The sequence below is a fragment of the Staurois parvus genome, unplaced genomic scaffold, assembly GCF_062004578.1.
Source record: "Staurois parvus isolate SC_StPar_1 unplaced genomic scaffold, SC_StPar_1.0 ptg000029l, whole genome shotgun sequence".
In the NCBI taxonomy this organism is placed as follows: Eukaryota; Metazoa; Chordata; class Amphibia; order Anura; family Ranidae; genus Staurois; species Staurois parvus.
The window spans coordinates 11570462-11591633 of NW_028317825.1; the positions used below are offsets into that span (position 1 = coordinate 11570462).

The 21172-nt window shown below is 41.8% G+C and overlaps 1 long non-coding RNA gene across 1 annotated transcript in view; it reads left to right on the plus strand.

The window, feature by feature from the left end:
- Window positions 1–200: 200 nt before the first annotated feature.
- Window positions 201–21172, plus strand: part of LOC149471128 (uncharacterized) — a 33432-nt gene continuing 12460 nt past the window's right edge. Inside the window, exon 1 of the long non-coding RNA XR_016307487.1 lies at window positions 201–564. This is a non-coding gene — a long non-coding RNA (uncharacterized LOC149471128). The remainder of the gene's footprint in view (window positions 565–21172) is intronic.

Here is a 21172-nt window from a genome sequence, read left to right on the forward strand (position 1 = left end):
CCCTTCATGCTTGTCTGTGTGGAATGGCCTGGTGTGTGTACAGATGACGGGGACGATTGTGCTGCTTCTCCAGTCCCATCACTGCTCCCTACACCCCTCCCACACATTACTGCTCCGATCACTTCAGCCCACTATATAAATCAATGTAACAAACAGGAAAGGCCAGCGATCCCCTCAGCAGTCAGTACAGTGAGAGAACAATGGTCTCATTACACGATGAGGAAACTATTTTCCCCCCGAGGAACTTGGCATGGATGTCAGGTTAATAAGGTGATCCTGAGTACATCCAAGTGAGGCCATGCCAATGTTCCTGTATGCGGGGAGTCGTGCAGCGGCATGTGTGGGCTCCGAGCACTGCATACACCGCCCGCCCGGCCTCACCCAGCGATGTACTCTCACTGATTGACACCAGGGTCAGGAGGGGGCGGGGGCCGCCGGCAGCCACTCCCACAACCAATTCGGGGGACTCGCCCCGAGCGCGCATGCGTGTTATTGACAGACCGGGCCGTCCCAGGGAAAAGAGTTGAGGAGTCCCGACAGAGGCGCATAGTGGGCAGCGTTCAGGTGAGATGCCGGGGAACTGGGGGCACAGTGGCCGGGTCCCGGGAACCATGGTGAGCAGTCCTGTTTATCCGGGGGTGAGTGAGTGGGGGCACGTGTGAGAGACATATTGGGGAGACGGGCTCTTTCACCTGAGGGGAGGGATGTGAGGAGGGAGAGCGGGCAGGACTGGGACTAAGTGAGCCCCCCACACCTGACACAGAGGGACCCCCCCTCACAGGGGCTTATTCACTCCATTCCTCCGGCCTTTTCTGTCCCACATAAGGGAAAGCTTGGAATACTTGAGGTACGTTCATGGGGACTTTTAGGGCTGATTTGCACCCCATTCCCTGTGTCCACTCTCCATGTCTGGACATGTGGTGTCACTGAATTGTATGTTGTGAGTGTGCTTTGCGCTTTTCAGGATACTTTTCATTTCTTTCAGTTTATTTAGTGGTGCGTTTGCATTTTTGATGTGTTTTTGTTGTGCTGCAGTGCAAAAAAAAAATGCAGCTTGCTGTACTTTTTTTTTCCACATAAAAACACTGCAATGGTGTACATTAGGCTCATTTAAATACTTTTGTTTTTCTTGCATATGTATTTGTACTGTTTGTGCTCCACATTCCTGTGTGATTTTCAGCCTATTCATTTGAATGGGCCCAAATGGCACTTTTGTGATTTGCCTGCACTACTTTTAAAAACGCACTGCCACCAGATTGCATGGTACTGCCGTGACGTGAGATCCAGTGGCAGTGTGCTATCCAGTGCGATTCTGGCCCATTCGAATGAAAGGGCTGGAAAGCGCACAGGAATGTGCGATCGCATACTTAGGGTATTTTGAAGGCAGTGTGGGGGAACATGCATGAAACGCAGGTTTTCAGCATCACGTTTCCATGTGAACAGCCCCTTATGCTGCATTTATATATGTACATGATGTTCTGGATCGGGTGTACATGAGCCCTTAGTCTAGGTTCACACCTATGTGTTTTGCTGAAACGCACAGCAGTCCATTTAACATGATTTCCTATGAGACGGGTTCACATCGCTGCATTTTCACCCGGTGTGTTTTTTGGAAAGGGTCAGGGACTTTTTCCATTGCAAAAGGTTGCGGTTTTGGTTCTATAGACTTCAATGGAGACACTGCAGAAAAGCATGTAGTGCGTTTTTTTTAATATACATTTTTGATGCGTTTTAATCTACCCAGCAACAAGTAATAAACCAACCCCCCCCCCCCCCCCTCCCCTGCAAAACATGTCCAAAACGCACTGCAGAAACAGATAAAACGCAGACTGCATAGGTGTGAACCTAGCCTTAATTTGGTGTGACTGGGTGTGACTACACCATTGGTGGGACGGATCCTTCCACTGACTCTCAGTTCACACAGCTGGGACCCCCAAAGTCTCCTCGGCTTGTTTGCGTCTTTTGTGACTTAACATTGCAGCCTATGGCACTCAAGTTGCAGATAAGTAGTGCAGGAATCTTGTTTTTCTGTTGTTGCAACTTGTCACATTGATTAAGAAGGCACCCATTGAAATGAATGTGTTTTGACTTGTCATGCAGCTTTGTGTAACATGTTGCATTATAAGTTGCAGCAGCATGAACCGGGGCTAATGGTGGGGTACCTAGGTACAGGTATACTGCAGGGGGGGGGTTCCAGTATTTTTACATCAAACCCTCCATGAATGTAGACACTGAGTTGATCTGGATGTATAAAATATCTATTGTATAGTGCTGATGTGAGTGCTTGGGCTAAGAAATGATTCTCATTACTAAACCCTTACTTTTATTTATAAACTCCTTTCCCCTTTTCTGTATAAACGTTTTTCTTTCTTTTATGTTGTATAGGTTCACACTTGTATAGGAGGTTGCAGCAGTGGGACTGCATCGGTTCCCGCAGCAACAACCATGCATACAGATAAACGTGCTACCGTTCAGGATGGTGCATGGGGATACAATTATTCCTATTGGCACCCCACACACTGGAGGCTGCAGAGCACTTCTCTACAAGGTGCAGGGACTGTTTGGCTGGCCATACATTATACAATTATCTGCAGATTTTTGGTTTAGATTTACCAAAAACCATATAATAGGAGGACAAACCTAAACAACACTTTCAGTTGTATCCAATTAGGCAGGCCCTTGCACTACATAGTTGAAGGTAAATCTAAAGGAAATTGGGCAGAAAATCTGCAGATAATTGTATAATGTATGGCCAGCCTTTCCCTGTGTTTTTCAGTGGATACAGCAGCTCATTCAAATGAATGGGCTGCTGTGCACAGGCAAAACAACTGCCGGGAATCCGCATATATGTGAACCAGGGCTAATGAACACTTTCATCCTTTTATTTCTAAACTCCTTTTCTTTGTTGACACCATAGCTTTAATTTTAGAAGTATTATTATGTTTAGGTAGTAATGTAATTGTCTACAATTTATAATTGCATTTGTTCCTCTGTGATGACCTGATTATTGTTTTGTGATTGTGAGCGGCATTGTTGTTTTTCTGTTTGGATGATCAATCCAACTCACTAGTATGGATCAGACATCCTGCTGATGGCAAATCAGGAGTATATGATAGGGACCCGTGGTTGCAGGAAAGAAATTTGCTCCGTCTATGGCTAGCCTTCGAGTGCCACACTAGCTGGTTGTACAGTTTATATAAGTGGAATTACACCCCGGTCACATCAAGCTCGACTTTGAAATCGTGCGACTTACAGTGAAGTTTCAAAGTCAAGGGACATGCTGATTTCAGGAGCAATTTGCATCTGTTACAGATGTCTATGCATATCGCAGGAATAATGCATGTACTACTTTAGAAAAAGGTGCAGCTCCCACCAAGTTGGAACTGCACTGATATGACCACTGTAATTGCGGACAATAGGGTACGACTTGGCATACGATTTGCAAGTCGCATGGCATGCAAATCGCATGCCAAGTCGCACCCAGTGTGACCGGAGTGTTAGGTCACACCGCTGCAATTTAAAGCGCGTGATTTGTGTGCAATTTCAGGTGTGATTTCTAAAGACTTTATTGCTACTTGTGAAGTTTTTCAACAATTTCTTGCAATTTGCAGTGCGTTATCCATTATATTCTATGTATGTGAAATCACAACAAAAATGCAGAAAAAGTAATGCAAGAACTACTTTAGAAACTGCGCTACAGCAAATCGCACATGTTAAGACACTAACATTCACTACTTCTGATTTCAATTCCCAAATCTCACCGGTATGACTGGGCACTAAGGCTGGCCATACACAATACAATTTTTTTTTACAATTTTTCTGTCCAATTTCTGCCCAATTTTCTGTAGATTTACCTTCAACTATGTAGTGCAAAGGCCTGGCTAATTGGATACAAATAAAAGTGTTGTTTAGGTTTGAGCTTGTATGATATGGTTTTTGGTAAATCTAAAGCAAAATTGAATAATGTATGGCCAGCCTAAAAGGGACAAAACACCTGTGTGATTAGGCCCCTGGGGAAGCAGCCCTTAGGCTGGCCATACATTATACAATTTTCTTGAGATTTTTGGTTTAGATTTACTAAAAACCATATAATAGGAGGTCAAACCTAACAGCACTTTCAATTGTATCCAATTAGGCAGACTCTTGCACTACATAGTTGAAGGTAAATCTAAAGGAAATTGGACAGAAAAATGTATAGTGTATGGCCAGCCTTACTTCCTTCAAGTCTCTTGTTGTACGGCAGTGAGCTCATTGACAGCCCAATCACACAGGTGTCTGTGAAGGTTCTTATTCATCCAGGTCATAGTATATCTAGCAGTAGTTGGTCACATTCAGTAGGACGTGTTCTGTAATGATGATTATTTTTTTCATTTTCTATACAAGTCTTCAGTTAAAAACTTGAATAAATCATTTTCAATATTACAGAACAAGTCCAGTTGAATGCAACTATTACTAAGTGATCCCACAGGTATTTTACTTCATGACCGATTTCCCTTTTGAAAAGATTCTTTATTCTGGTTTGATACATTTCAATTAAATTGCAGGCTTTGAAAAAGCTTGTGGTGTGTGACATGACGACACAGCATTTCTGAAAGGTTGTATTTTCATCTTTTCGCCATTAAATGTCATCAATTTTATTGTACTCAACACCTGTAGAAACAAATGTACTAGAGATATTGTTGGGGAGGTTTGTTATTGTTGGGGTAGCCGAATAAACAGTCCGATTTAGGGGAATACAGGAAGAATAGTTGGCGCTATGCTGGCTTTTATCTAGGGAGCACACATGCAAATTTACAGCTAATCAGAAAATCCCTCTGCACTGGGCTGTTATCAGTCTCTATTTTTAGTTTCAGAATGAATATAGCAGCAGTTTCAGGGGCAGGCATGCACTGATGTACAGTTGTTTTCATTCAGGCACATACTTGACTGTCTTTTAAGGGTCCTGTTGGCTTTACACAGCCAAATCTTTTATCCAGTGCAACGTGTACTCTATGACCATTTTTGCAAAGAAAGACCATCCAGGGACTCCACCTGCTTACCCCCTAGGGAGTGACTGGTAGCTGATCCACTCTGGATTAAAAGTACACACTGAGCCTGCTTGTACTGTGTGCTGCTGCTTTATATTTTCTAAGCTGCAGGCACTGACGTACTTGTCCTCAGGGAATGTGACAATTGCCCCCACATCACTACCCTCTGTGATTACTACTAATCAAAGTACGCAGGAAAAAATCCCAGGGTCATCATATGTATCGTGCACAAGGAGAGTGACAATACAAAACATGAAGAGAATTTTAGGTTTTTCAATTTCCCAAATGTGGCGTTGAATTTTTAAAAAATATATAACTGCATTTTTTAAAATCCGCTTTAAGGCATAAATGCATTTGGTGTGTGACTGCCCCACCTTCCCTGTGCAGAGCATGTTTTTTAAAACGGACGTTTAGGTATGGCAATTTGTGCAAAGTATGCATGTACCCTGGAAGGTGGAAATCTCTGTAGTAGGAACCACTAATTACAGTACTTTCCACTAAGCTTCCAGGTCTTGTGCCAAGTGGCTACCCTGCTGTATAATGAACATAAGTTGTCATATGTCATGGCACGGGCAGCAATGAGGAAACGTTTTGCATTTTCTCATTGCGTTCTGCTGGGTTTGTTTGCATGTCTCAGGTTGGTTATCTTTAACCAAGTAAAGTACTGTAAAGGATTGTTGTTGGACCTCAGCTGTCTCTTCAAATGTATGCTTATGTGAACCTGAGTTGCTGAGAGTGACAACCTGGTTTGTGTATACTGATGTGGAGATACTGTTCTGATATTTTTATGCATTTTCTTATTGATCACAATGCATTCGTTGATTGGACGAGATTGAGCGGTGGGGTGGTGCCTACTACCCTGATTTCCAGCTTTTAGAGGGATCCCACAGGTATGGTACATATTTATATTGGTCCGATGTACCTATGTAAAAATTGCCATGCCTAAACCTTCAACTTAAAAAGCTAGTTACCTGCAAGTGCATTTTTGGGATTTTGATGAAAAAGCTGTGGAGCATTGGGCAGCCTCATAATGAGGAACTCCAGTGTCTCAGGCAGATGTTATTTAAAAAATTACAATAGGAAGGGGGGCCTACTACGGGCAAGTGCACTAGTTATCTTATTCTTGAAAGGATAAGTTTATCTTGTAACAAAAAATAATCAATTCACATTTTTTTTTTTTTTTTTTTTTTTTTTTTGAGGTAAAGGTTTGTTTCTGGAGCCTCTAAAACATCGCTCCAGTGATCAGCAAACTGTTGCCATGCAGGTCTCCCTCTGACCTGTCAGTACCTGCTTGCTCATTTATCCCAGATGGGCAAGCAGGTACTTACTGACAGGAAGGCTCAATGAGCTACCATGGTGCTGGTTGTAGTTTTTCCAATCATAGAATACTGTGAATGAGTGATGCGGCCGGGTGAGTGATGTCCCCTGCTAGCTGTCACAACAGGGAACTGTGGGGGTTGCAGGGGCCGGTCCGTTCATAACATGTTACACCCTGAATATGGGTGTAACATGTTACGAAAAATGAACTTTGTTCTTTAAGCAGCATTTCATAGGCTACACAGTCTTGTTAGAGTGCTAATGAGGAAGAAGTTCATTAGATGATCTTCATCCTCCATGACTCTGGTACCTAACTTTCCCCATAAGCCCCCAGGTTGGGTCTAAACCCTGGTTCGCACCGATGCAACACTTTAAAATCGCATGACAAGTCGCGCCCTATGATTGGCAATGGATCCGTTCTAATCAGTGTGGCTTAAACTTCGTCGGAGTCGCACTGATTTTGATAGTAGTCCCTGCACTACTTTTTGCAGTTTCAGGTGTGATTTGCATAGACATCTTTGCATGAAGTAGCACAGATGTTTTCCAAGTCACACCTAAAGCCGCACTAACATCAGACTTCAAGTGAAGCCACACAATGTCATAGTGGGATCCAGTGTGAACCCAGGCTAAATCAGAGTTTGTGAAGGGCAAAGAAACTTCCCAATCCTACCCTCTTACACACTTTCACATGCAAGCATTTTTGCCTCTTGGGGGCCAAGCTCTGCATTGTGGAAGGAACAAGAGAAAATCGCATGCTCTTTCATACCTTGAAGTGTGGATTTTCTCAGGATCCAGCGGGCGATCAGTGCTTCCAAGGAGCAACTGAAAGGTAGCAGCCAGGACTAGAGGGTACTTGTCATTTAATCAACCTGTTAATTTACCCTGAATGGAAAAAGAACAGATTTGTTTTCATTGTACAGGTCTGGCTTTCATAAACCAGAGCAACCATTCAGTAGTAATATTTCAGCAGAATAAGTTGATTGGCTGCACAGAAGAATTAGAATTGGCACTTTTTACTGACTTGATATTGTCAGAAAATACTGTAATCTGATATACAGTACATTGTTGTGGCTTCATACTTTATTCTCCTACACTGGCACATAGTTTGGTGGTATGCAGGGAGGCCTGTGTGGGCCTCGGCTGTTATTTGGATTTCCAGAAATAGTGCTGCAGCTGTGCCTGTCTCAGGCTGCTCCCTGTCATTGAGGGTGTAGCCTGTTATATCATGGCTTCACACAGCAGGTCATAATTGTTATTGCTTCTCTGTACATTCTCAGGGATCGAAGACCCTGTTGAACTTTTGTTTAATAACACAAAGGGTATTTATAAAAGCCGCTGTGCTGGCCATAAATCTAACGTGTAACCAAAAATCTGCAAATTCTGCAACATTTCTGAGTCTCTAGAAACGACAACGTGAGTTGAGGCACACATACATACATACGTGTGTGTGTATATATTTGGAATAATGTAGAAGAATTGTATGTGGACTTGCATTATTTAAAGTTTATCTAAACTTGAGAACAAAGGTAACATATTGCAACTTCTATCATTTTTCTTATTAGAGCTCCCCCCCCCTTTATGCAGGCCATAGACGGGTCGAAAACTGCACGTTTTTTCAAATGATAAAGGAAAAATCAGTCGTTCGTTGAACCGACGTTACCACCAACAATTACAAAAATTGGCTGACTAAGTCATAAAGTTCACCTCATATGACAGCCAAAACTTCTGTTCTTTCCAGGTCACGGCCTATGCGCATATTTTTTTTTTTCGTTAAAACGATCGTCCGATTTGGCCATCATTTCCGCGAAAATCGGTCGTTTTCCACGAATTTTCCAACATGACCAATAATCCAAAAGTGCAAAAAACCCGAAAACCAGCCGACCAATTAACCCACTAACAGTGCAAAAATCAGCCGATTAATCTTTTAGACGAAAAATCGGCTGATTTTCGAACCGCCTATGGCCGGCATTATTTTCACCGGATGATCCTGCCAGTAGTATACTTCCTGTCCTAGGTTGACCATGTTCATTTTGTTTTAGTATGAAGCAGCCACATTTTCAAGCAAGGACAAAAAATGTTGCTGTCCCTGTTGTTCCATTCTACCTCGTCCAGAGAACAGCCTGTATTCACTGAAAAAAAAATCAAAAGGTGTTCTGTAAATTGTGGCCGTGCCGAGCCAGCGACCCCCTTCAGGTTACTATACAGAAGGACAGCTGCTCAACACAAGACCCGGAAGACAGTTATTATTCGTAGCAGCGGTGACTAGTACAGTGATTTGCATCTACCACAGGGATCTGTCCAATAGGAGATATGCATACTTACATTGGTCCAAGCAGAACCAATGTAACTATGCAATACAAATCATACCTAAACTTCAGCTTTAAGGGTAGTAGTGACCCTGCCTGCAAAATGTCACAGGTGACAAGACAGGTTGATGATCAGTGTGTTATGTTGATTATTTGGTATTACCCACTATCTCCTCTAATATAACTATTCTGTTCACTGATTTTTCTCGGCAGCTTTTTGTTAACTGGCTTATTCTGTGTAATCCGTATCTGTTTTCTGCCTGGCATGCTAAATTACCATTAACTATATCTGCCATATTAATTATTGGCTGCAAATGATTGTAATTGCATTGTGCAAGTTCTTGTTAATGGGATTGCTCATCCTAAATCAATAATTTGTGTCATCTGTTATATTAAATAACATTAAAAATGAAAGCAGATTTGTTTTTTTGTTTTTATGGTTGAGTACAGGGCCCAGCTTTATACAACTGTTATGTATTTGGTAGAGAGAAGCTGAAAACCTTTTAAAATGGTTCTTATGTTTGCAGAATGTGTCATTTTAGTTAAAGTGTAACTAAAGGCATAATTTTTTTTTTTTTGGATAGAGCGAAGATAGATTAGATCAGTGTTTTTCAACCTTTTTTGTGCAAAGGCACACTTTTTTCATGAAAAAAATCACGAGGCACACCACCATTAGAAAATGTTAAAAAAATTTACCTCTGTGCCTATATTGACTATATATAAAGTAATTCTCTTGAATAGGAATCAAACACAAAGAAATTATTTTATAATTACTTTATTATGAAATAATGTATTTTATAATTGTTCATATTTCTGTTTACTTACTCAGTGCGAAACCTGGGCCTGTTTGGCTGAACACAAAGCTGATATTCTGTCAGGAATCGAATAATTCATCCCCCCTATAGTAATTCATCCCCCCTATAGTAATTCATCCCCCCCATAGTAATTCATCCCCCATAGTAATTCATCCCCCATATAGTAATTCATCCCCCATAGTAATTAATCCCCCCTATTGTAATTCATCCCCCATAGTAATTCATCCCCCCTATAGTAATTCATCCCCCCTATAGTAATTCATCCCCCATAGTAATTCATCCCCCATAGTAATTCATCCCCCCCTATAGTAATTCATCCCCCATAGTAATTCATCCCCCATATTAAGTCCCCAAGCCCCCCCTGTGTCAATTCACTTACCTTTGCTCCGCGCGTTCCTCTCGCCGTTCCGGTGTAGCATGAAAATCTGTCTCCTATGAGGATCTGTCCCCCTCGACGTATCTGCGCATGTGCCAGTTTCAGGCATTAGCAGCCGATCGGCGATCTCCGGCACATGCGCAGATACGTCGAGGGGGACAGATCATCCTGACAGTATCACGCTCCGCGGGCCGGATTAAAAGGTCCGCCGGGCCGTAGTTTGCCCATTGCTGTTCTAATGATTGGTCTATTTGTGAGCCGAGGCCACATGTTACGGATGAAATTGCAATTTTTCCCACGGCACACCAGACAATATCTCACGGCACACTAGTGTGCCGCGGCACAGTGGTTGAAAAACGCTGGATTAGATCACCTGTCAGGGTGTTACTGCTCTCTGAGCTCCCCTTAGGGAGTTTCACTTTGATAACCGTAAACGGGGTAAATAAAGAGGGTGAGATTAAGGGCTCCTGCAATGCAGCTGCTAAACTGACATTCAGGAGCTGTTGAGTGTTTTTTTTTTTCTTCAGCAGCCCCTGAACTCTCCTTTTATGTTTTCCTATGTGTCCATGTACACAGTTGTTTGCAGGCAGTTGTGTTTAGTCGTTTTTTTTTAATGCACCAAAATTGCGTTCAGGAGTAGGTTTTACAAGCGTTTAGATGCGTTTTTGACAGGTCCATATCTATCCAGATGCTGTCCAGAGCATTTTTTCTTCATCAGAAATGCATGCAAAGCATTTTCCATGTATTCAAATGGACCTAGTACACCAGTGTAGTCAGTTCCAGGTTTCGCATGAAGGAAAAAATGGTAGAATGTGCCGCGTTATCTCATGATGGGATCCATAGTGAATACAACCAGAAAAGACAGGTCATCTCAACACATACTGCTCTCTCTGCTTCTGCTCTCTCTATTTCTCTCAATATGTCTGAAATAGTTATTTACTATTTGGGAGGGTCTCCTGAGGTTATCTTTTAAAAACTTCTAAACGCAAACGCGCATTAATGCAGTATGCAAACACGGCTAAACTGACGTTTTTTAACCTACATTTTCTAAGAGTTAGTTTCCAAACGCCCTGTGTACATGAGCCCTAAAAGAAATTCCCAAACCCTAGTTCTGGTGAGATCCCTGGGATTCCCTCACTTGGGAGGGATTTCCTCCCACTTCCTGTTTTGGTTATGGGACAGAAGATGAAGGGGAATCTCCCAAATAGGACACAGATGGCAAAAAAAAACTAAAAAGGGTTATATAACTCCTTTTACTCTATCCAAAATACAGTTTTGCCTATACTATAGTACTACTATAATGTTTCCTGTTCTTCTCGTAACCGTTGCATTCCTAATAAGAGTGGAATATACAGATTGTGCAAAGGGGGTTCTTGGGTTGGGTCCATGAGTTTTACTCTGCACGAGATTTATTTATCTGAACATTTTTAGTTTGTGTCTGGTAGAAAAACTATTTTCAGACACTGTTGGTAGCTAATGAATGTGAGACTTGCCATCTCTTTCCTAAAGTATCATCATTGTTTGTTTTGTAGGGTGAAATGGGTAGTTAGCCATTGGTACCCAGTGAATGTATCAATCCTCATGCACACTGGACGTTTTTAAAGTTGCTGTTTTTGGCTGTTGATGTTTTTTTTCTACATCCAGTAAACCCCCCAGCATGTTATCCTATGTGTCCATGCACACACACACTGTAATTAGCGTTTTTTGGCTGGAAAAAAACCCCAGGACTAGTGGAATTCTAGAGGAGTTTTTCAGCTGTAAAAACGCTCTAACGCTGAAAAACACGGTAAATCATGGCAAACCAGCATATTTTTTTTCACCAATGGTTAAAAAAGTAAAAACGGCAAAACGCTGTTAAACGCTAATACAAAAATGCTTAATGCTGAAAAACGCACGTTTTTAACGTGACTTTACGTAGCTAATGTTACCAGCGTTATTAAAACACCCCGTGTGCATGGAGCCTCATTGTTAAACCGCTAGCATTGTAATATACAAAACTGGAAAATTTTAGATTGGGTATCAAAATGTTGTTTGGGGGTGAACAGCTTAATCTGCTGCCTATTCATGAGCATGACTGGTTTGTAGCTGGAAGTTACATTTTGTCCACCCCCAAGAAGATGTCTTAACAAGCCAGGCACTATTTATAAAGCAGGATACAAGCAGAACAGATACGGAGGTTTAAACATGTAAATATGTCATATGCCTGTGTAGGGGAGGGACAGCTTTTCTGCCCATTCCATAGATTCTTATAGTTACATGTATGCTTGCAGGACACCAAAAAATGTAAACATCGGTAGCAGCCTCCCTCGTGTGTTTTTTATATTGTACTTGGAACCAGACTGTTAGCTTTTTCTCTATGCAATCTACTTGATTTGATCTGGATTATCTTCCCGGAAATTTGACTACTCCTACTAGATCCTTCCTACCTGGGCGCTCAAAGTTCTTATCAAAAGTAAACTCTCCAGTTCCTGAAAAAATACATTACATGTGGAAAGTCAGTTATGTGGAAAGTGACCTCAGCAAGCACATTAATATGAATTCCAGCTGGAAAAATGACTTGTATGGTCTCTCTGTACTGTTCAGTGTCACCTGATTTGAAATGCAGTTTTTTGTGCTGCTAGTGAGACCTGTACTGTAAGTAATGCAGTGTTCTTTCAGGCTAAAACAGATTACCCTCCAGTAAGGCATGACTACGGGCTCATGTAGACTGATACATTGTGGTAAAGCATGGTATACTGCCCATTACTGCAACATATTATTGCACGACATGATTTGCGTTGCAATGCCATGTTTTTGGGAATTATTGGCACCCCCTATAGCGCTTCCAGAATATTTCAAACCAACGGATTCCTCTAACTAGTATAGCACGTCTTCAATCTTATAGACAGTCAGCCTATTTAAAAGTAGTCCCTCTACTGTTTGGTATCATTGCGTGTATCACTCTGAACATGGACCAGCAAAGGAAAGGAGATTGTTGAGAAAGTTATAGATCAGCATGGCAGATGTAAAGGCTATAAATGTTCGTGAGCATGGCCACTGCTTGAGGCTGTAGAATGTAAAGGTTGTGTATTTACCCACCCAGGAGCCATGCGTTCTGCGTACAGCCACTCCATAGATGCAAATGGATTTATGCACAGATGCAGACAGTCTGTGTTTGGTAGTAAAAAGCACTCCTTTTTTTTTTTTTTTATTTTTGCCTTATCCCTTGCTCCTGTAAGCTGCTTCTTCAATGCAACGGGCGCCCTAAAGCCTCTTCTCTTCAGCGCTCTGTTCAGCGATCACTGTAATGTTGTCCTCTGATGCAATGCAGATCCAGCAGTCCTGCATTGTAAGTGAGGGTGCCAAGGGCCGGCCTATGACCTGGAGTGAAGAGATTAGGGTTAGATGCAAGGGACAAGGTGAGTAAAAGTCAATTTTTACAGTATAAAAAATATACTGTAACTAAATTTTGTATTTAGTTCTTGAATTGATTGTAGACTATGAAATCAAATTCGTAGTTTGCATAAAACACACACGCACACACCAGATTTTTTGCATTCTAACGTGTAGAGTTGTCACTTCCTAAATGATGTAAAAAAGATGTCTTAAATACCTTCACTACTGGCTGCATTCCTGGGAATCTTGTAGCTCAGTGATTTGATCTTTTACTGCAGGTAGCTGCAATTACTGTAGTATCCATGATTTACTGCTGAACCTTTGCCATTCTTTGAATATTTGATGCATTTTTTCTTGGCAACCATAAAGCAGTGTTTATTGAAGTGAAATAGATCTGTTTATATCTCAGTATTTGTGCTCTTGAATGTCTTATTTGCTATATATGTCAACATCTGTCATATGTCACTTTATAGTCTGAAGTATGCTAATTATTATTATTATACAGTATTTATAAAGCGCCAATAGTTCGCTCAGCGCTGTACATTACAAAGGGGGACAGAACATGTGACAGAACAATACCAATACAATGCAAAACATGAGGGGATCGAGGGCCCTGCTCTTTCGAGCTTACAATCTAGGAATAATATAAGTTGGCAGAAAAAGGCAATGAGAATCTGGCTGGTGCCTACTTTAGGTAGGAGAGATGTGACCAGCAATAAGTCTTTGAATCCAATCGCTGTCCAAATCTTGTAGACTTCACCTCCGCAACATCTCCAAGATACGGTCGTTCCTAACCACGGAAACCACTAAGCAACTTATTCACTCCCTTGTTATCTCTCGCCTTGACTATTGTAACTCCCTCCTCATTGACCTACCGAATCGCAGGCTATCCCCCCTTCAGTCTATCATGAATAGCTGCTGCCAGACTCATCCACCTTACTAACTGTTCCGTATCTGCCACCCCTCTCTGCCAATCCCTCCACTGGCTTCCCATTGCCCAACGGATGACATTCAAAACATTAACAATAACATATAAAGCCATTTATAACTCTGCCCCAAATTACATCACCGATCTTATCTCTAAATATCACCCAAACTGTACTCTCCGCTCCTCGTAGGACCCCCTGCTCTCTAGCTCCCTTGTCTCCTCCCATGCTCGTCTCCAGGACTTCTCTAGAGCTTTTCCCATCCTCTGGAACTCTCTACCCCAATTTATCAGACTATCGCCTACTCTGCTCACTTTTAGGCGATCTCTGAAAACCTATCTCTTCAGGGAAGCGTATCCTGCCCTCAGCTAATAATGGAATCTTCTACTCTTCCAACTAGTCCATTCCCCACAGTTACTATCTTTTGTACCACCAGCCCCTCCCTCCTAGACTGTAAGCTCCAAGGAGCAGGGCCCTCCTATCCCTCTTGTATTGAACTGTATTGTTGCTGTATTGTCTCCTGTTATATTGTAAAGCGCTGAGCAAACTGTTGGCGTTATATAAATCCTGTGTAATAATTTTAATTAGGTTGTTAAAAACGGATATGTAATGGGGCTTTGCTTTTTTGAGATATCAGTGATTGGTGGGGTCCTCTCTAAATTCCTGCTAATTTGCTTGTTGTGAATGTGTTCCTATGATCAGGAATGTCTAAGTCCACTTTACTGTTAGAGAACTTGTACCATAGAAGCTGTGCACAAAAAGGTGAGCAACAAGGGCAAATGACAAGTCACCAGGGTTGCCTGTGGACTCATTGCAACTGATCTTTTTCCTGTTACTGACTTACCATGCCTTCTATCTTGGTAGAGGCAGAGATTTGCATTTTCATATCAGACTTGCCCCCTGATGATCTAATAAATGTTGGGGTAATATTCAAAAAGTGGCAGGAGAGGTGGAGCGAACACAGGTCCACTTAGTAAATGAAGCAGGGAGATCCTTGTGAGCTGCTCCTCTCGTACAGCTTCCTGTACAGCAAAGAGAATAGTGAACAACATCATATCAACATCAAATCTCCTTTGAGTACCCAGAAAATGTATCTTTGAATTGCTGCTGTGTAAAAGGCACTGCTGCTTGTATTTGTTAGTCTTAAAGCCAAACCCCAGCTTTCTGTCACTTTAAAATAGTATGTTTGCACCAGTGTTGTATACAACTAGTGCTACTTATAATTTGTACAGTACTCATAGCGGGCACATTTTTTTTTTTTTTTTTTTTTTGCGGATAATAGTTTGGACCAAACAGATTTTTTTAAAGTGACAGCTGGAGTTTGGCTTTAAGATATATGGTTTGAGATGTGGTGATGTCACTACTGTGCTGCTTGTTGGAGAGGAATCTGTACTGCATGGATCTCCCTGCTTCTGCTTCATTTTCTTTTCTGTGGGTCAGTGTTTTCAGCACTTCTGCTACTTGAATATTTCCCCACAGTCACTAGTCATGCTAAGTCAGTGATGGGGAAAAGGTTAGGCACAGGAAATACAGATGGTTTGTCCTTTTGCCCTCTTCTGCTTGTTTGTTTATTTGCTTATTTTTTAAACGCTTTCACCGTTCAGCTCCTCTTAGATGGTATAAAATCCAAAACCAAAAACCAATTATGTGGTGGCTGCATCAGTTTTCTTTTCTTTGGCTTTTTCCCTCTGCACTCACCTGGTGATTTGGCCAGTAACACCTGTATTAATGAGGCACCACTCTGGAGGAATGAGAATAGGAGGCACAGCAGACAGGAGTATTGTCAGTCTGGGGGTAGGGAAGTATTAGATGGACTAGTAAATTTAGAACCACCAACAAATTGAAGCCAAACTCCAGCTCAAACTTTTTACCCAGTTATAGCAAACAGTTTTTTTTTTTTTTTCTTTTGGGATAAAGGTTTTACATGAATAAATAAAAACTGATCATTTTAGTCACTACTGCCAGTGTTAAGTGGTTTGTCTCATCCATGTAAACTGGCACATTCTGCTGGAATTTTGCTGTGGAAAAAACAGACTTGCTGGCTGGATTACCAGATGAAAAGAGGAGAAAGCTGTGATGGAAAGTGGTGCCTGACCCCTGCCCTTCTCACCAACTCGTGACTGAAGGACGAGCCTCGCTGTCACTTGCATAACAATACCACTTTCAGCTGCGCCCTGCACAAAGATTTTCCAGCTCGCGGGACTACAACCTATGTGCCAGCAGCCTGAGAGTGATTGTTACTGGGTCAGGTTAATTACTCAATTCACATCACCAATTTTTTACAGAGAAGGAGAAAACCACAAATCTTAGCAGTAACACTGTGATATTAGCATAAACATCTGTAACACACGGTCACCACAGACAGATATATTCAGAGGATTATTACATACAGTAGCACTCTTCAAGAGACAGGGATTCTTAACTTTGCATTAAAAGCTTTAGAGACGGTTTCAAAATAGGGTTTATTACTAAAAAGATACAAATGGTGCAATTAAAATATTTACAGAAAAAGATGTTACAAAGACATAAAAGAGAACAATAAAGCAACAGAGAAATATAAGAAAGGAGTTCAGAAGGCAGAATACTTGCAATGTCCTTAGTTTTAGCAGAGTCCAATTGTTCGAACAAAAAGATTGCCTTGGCTGTCAAGTCCAATAGATGTTCCCTGATTGATATTAAATGAAAGCTCTCTTTTCTCCAGCCTGTCAGTCCTTTTCTATGATATTAAAGGGGTGTCGCCTGAGAACAAATGACCAATCATCCAGTTTGGGGATGGGGTCTAGGAGGTAACCAAGGTTATGACCAAGTCTCCGTACAATTTCATTCTAAGGTTAATAACCCCCAGTAGGTGCAGGTAGCATCCTAGCAACTGGCAGATTAATATTCAGAATTATATTTCAAACTCAGGGATACCAAACACAGGGTACCCTTGTCACCCAGGAGGGAAGAGACCGCTTTCTTCCCCTTCCTATGTGCTAATCTAGTCATGTATGGCCTTGTTTGACTCACCTTAAAATGATCTATCCAAATATATACCTAATATTAATGTGCCCAGTTCCTGCTGAACTTTATGAATTGAGTGCGAAATGTCTACATGTGGAATGTACATTTTATGGCAAGCTCTGTATCCTAGAGCCCTAATGGGCTATAACAGGTCATGGCTGATTGAGTTATTATTTTATGATTGGGCAGAGGAAAGTGATTTTCAAAGCAGACCTCCTGGAACCAGACTAATTAGCGGTTTACAGCCCTGGAGCTTCATCTATCTGTGTTTTATTTAAGATAAGCGGCAATTTTGAAGTCCATTCAACTTACAGCTATAAATTCCATTTCAGGAGGGAGGAGAGGGGAGACAAAATGGCTGAGGCCTAACAAGATGGCTGCCGCGTACAGCGTCCATGTCTCTATTGCGCACAATTGTCACAAAAGCCTAAAAAAAGTCAACTAGTACAGCCATCACATCTAAGAATTGGTCAGCTGCAATATGTTTGCTTTGGGGGTTAATACTGCTTTAAACTCTGTATCATTTGTTTTGTTTTTTTAATGTTTGTTCGTTTTTGCATAACACTTATTAAAGTGAAGCTTCTGATCACAAACTATTATTGCACAAAGTATTTAAAACTTGATGCCATCTTTCCAATAGAGTTCTGGCTTTGTTTCTTCCAGCCATTTTCCATGTCAGTTATCTGTTTTTACACTATTATTTTGTATGAAAATTCTTAGTACATTTGATGACTTGATGAATGCCATTTGAAAGTATTTGTTTGCTTTTAACTTTCAGTTTTGGAATGTATGGACTTCCATGAATGAAAAACACATACTGCTAAACATGCATTTGTGAAAAAAGTCCCATGCTCCTTCAAATTTCCACATTGCTGCGGTAAAAAACGAACATCAATTGAAACTTACTAATGATTAGAAAATCAAACCAATTTTTGAACATACTAGTGTATGGCCAGCTTCACCGATTCCTTCAACAAGTCCTTTTCTTGCTGTTTACAGTTTTGCTGTTTCAGTTGCTATGGTGGATCTGTAAGTAACACCTAGCCTGCAAGGTGTATGTGGGTATGGAGTTTTACAGTGGATATGATCCAGTAATCAGGGCTGTGGATAAGGGGTACCACCAGCCCTCCTGTACAGGGCCTAGGCCAGCAGAGGGGCTTAGGCAGCTGGATGAGTTGGATGTGGGTGGGGGGGGGGGGCAGTTACTGGAAACCCCATCCTCTCTATGGCTCTCTGCATCAGCTGAAAGCTAGCTTCTTCCCTCTGTCCCTCTGGCCTCCAGCATAGAGCCATACAGGGGGATTGGCTCCAGTAATTGTACCCATCACCCTCCCTGTGTACCATACATTTCCCCCTGTGTGCCCCCACAGTACCGCCAGCTTCCCTCCTTTCCTTCCCACTGGCAACTGCAAGCACACAATAGGATCCTTCAGGATGGAAAGTGGAGGAAGGGTCTGGTAAATATGTCACATTTACCAGCATCTTCCTTTCCTCCACAAGTGAAACATAATAATCTGTTTATTTTTTGGGGGGGCTTGTCAGGTTGGCTGTATGGGGCCCCTTGGTTTCTAACAGCAGCCGTGCCAGTAATAATGCCAGGAGGTAAGCCATATTCACTGGCATAGTGTACTTTCTTTTTTGTAACAGTTGGATCAGCAGGCATGTAATGTGGCCACCAGTGTCCGCAGCTGGAATATCTGACACTTTCTCAAAAGTTCTTGCTGTGTTTCTCTAAGGCTACTTTCACACCGATCCGCCGCAAAAACACATAGCCGTTTTTACTGGGCTTTTACCATGCTTTCTGGGCATTTTTTAAGGGACACGTGACTTTAAAAACTGCTCCAAAAACGCTTCTCATAGGCGTTTTTCAGGCATTTTCCATTGATTTGAATGGAAAGAGGCGTTTTTGGGGCCTTTTTTTTTTTTTTTTTTTTTTAACTCCCCAAACATGCCCCAAAGATGCTGCAAGCAGGAGTTTTTAGACCACACCGCAAGCACACCTCATTGTGAAAACATACATAGATATACATTCACATACACAGGGAAACCATTTTCTTGAGCTTTTCATGCGCCTTTTTTTTAACACAAAAATGCTGGAAAAACTCCTCAGTTTTAGTAAGAGCCTTTTTTAGCTCAGCGAGATGTCAGACTTTCTCTGAGGCTTTGCATACTGTACATGCTGAGGTCCCATGTGACGTTCAACAATCTGTTGCTTTGCATGACAGGGCAGGGAGTGAGTATGGGCGGACAAAGTAGGTGGCAGGGTTTCAGTTTGATGCTGTGTCTAAATATATATTATTTATTAATATTATTTATTTTGTTTTTGTTAAAAGTACACTCCAATCAAACTGTAAATGAATCTTTGACATTGCTACAGGGAATGTAGCCAACTGCTAATGGCTTTAGTTTTTCACCCAGTTATAGTTGTATGCCACCATCTGCTACCAACTCCATTTCTTGCTGATCTATGCTGGTTTTTTTGTAATGCAGAAGTAATCCCAAATGCACCCATAAAGGATCCTTTGTGTCTTTTACACTGAGAGCCTGATGTACATGAGAGTCCGAAAGACGTTCAGTGCAGTGCAACCTCACAAACACAAATTAGATTCAAATATGCCTTTTTAAAGTTTGAATTTGATGATGCACCAAGTAGAGAGCGAGTGCTTTGCAGACCCAACACCATACACGTGGCACTCTCTGGATTCTGACTGCAGTGCTTTGCAGACCCAACACCATACACGTAGCACTCTCTGGATTCTGACTGCAGTGCTTTGCAGACCCAACACCATACGCGTGGCACTCTCTGGATTCTGACTGCAGTGCTTTGCAGACCCAACACCATACACGTAGCACTCTCTGGATTCTGACTGCAGTGCTTTGCAGACCCAACACCATACACGTGGCACTCTCTGGATTCTGACTGCAGTGCTTTGCAGACCCAACACCATACACGTGGCACTCTCTGGATTCTGACTGCAGTGCTTTGCAGACCCAACACCATACACGTAGCACTCTCTGGATTCTGACTGCAGTGCTTTGCAGACCCAACACCATACACGTGGCACTCTCTGGATTCTGACTGCAGTGCTTTGCAGACCCAACACCATACACGTAGCACTCTCTGGATTCTGACTGCAGTGCTTTGCAGACCCAACACCATACGCGTGGCACTCTCTGGATTCTGACTGCAGTGCTTTGCAGACCCAACACCATACGCTTGGCACTCTCTGGATTCTGACTGCAGTGCTTTGCAGACCCAACACCATACGCTTGGCACTCTCTGGATTCTGACTGCAGTGCTTTGCAGACCCAACACCATACACGTGGCACTCTCTGGATTCTGACTGCAGTGCTTTGCAGGTAATTCAGTGTAAGGTTAAGTGAATGGAGTTTGTTACTTTAACACAGCTGTTGTCTTTGTGATGGAATGAATGCTGATTAATATCACTTCATACCATTTATAGAAGAGTTATCTCCTTGGTTACTGTAATGTTAATCATACACTAAGGTTACTTCACGTTTTCTACTTGATCTGCGAGAAAAACTCATGCTTTAACCCCATTTTTGGTGCAAGTGTGTTTTTGATACATTTTTGCCGCGTTTTCCATTGATTTCAATGAGGGGGTGATTTTTTTTTTTTTTTTTTTTTTTTTTTTTTTTTTTACTGCACCTAAAATGCAGCAAGCAGGATTTTGACACGTGACCAGCAAGCAATGAATTGGTGTGAAGAGTTCTGTAGGAATACATTATCACACTTTTTCCTCTGCTTCAAAAGCGGAGGAAAAGCAGATCAGTGTGAAAGCAGCCTAATGTTATTGAAGTGTTTTATTGCTTGCTGTGCAGTATCTTCGTGGCCAGATTTTATATACATCTCTGTAGGTTTGCCTTCTAGTGAATAATTGTATGTAGGTGTACAGTCAATCCATCACAGCACACAATTTAGTGAACTATATTCCACTGTGCACCCCTATGTTTTGTAGCAATTAGTTCGGCTCTATTCACACTTATGCGACTTGTCATGCAACTT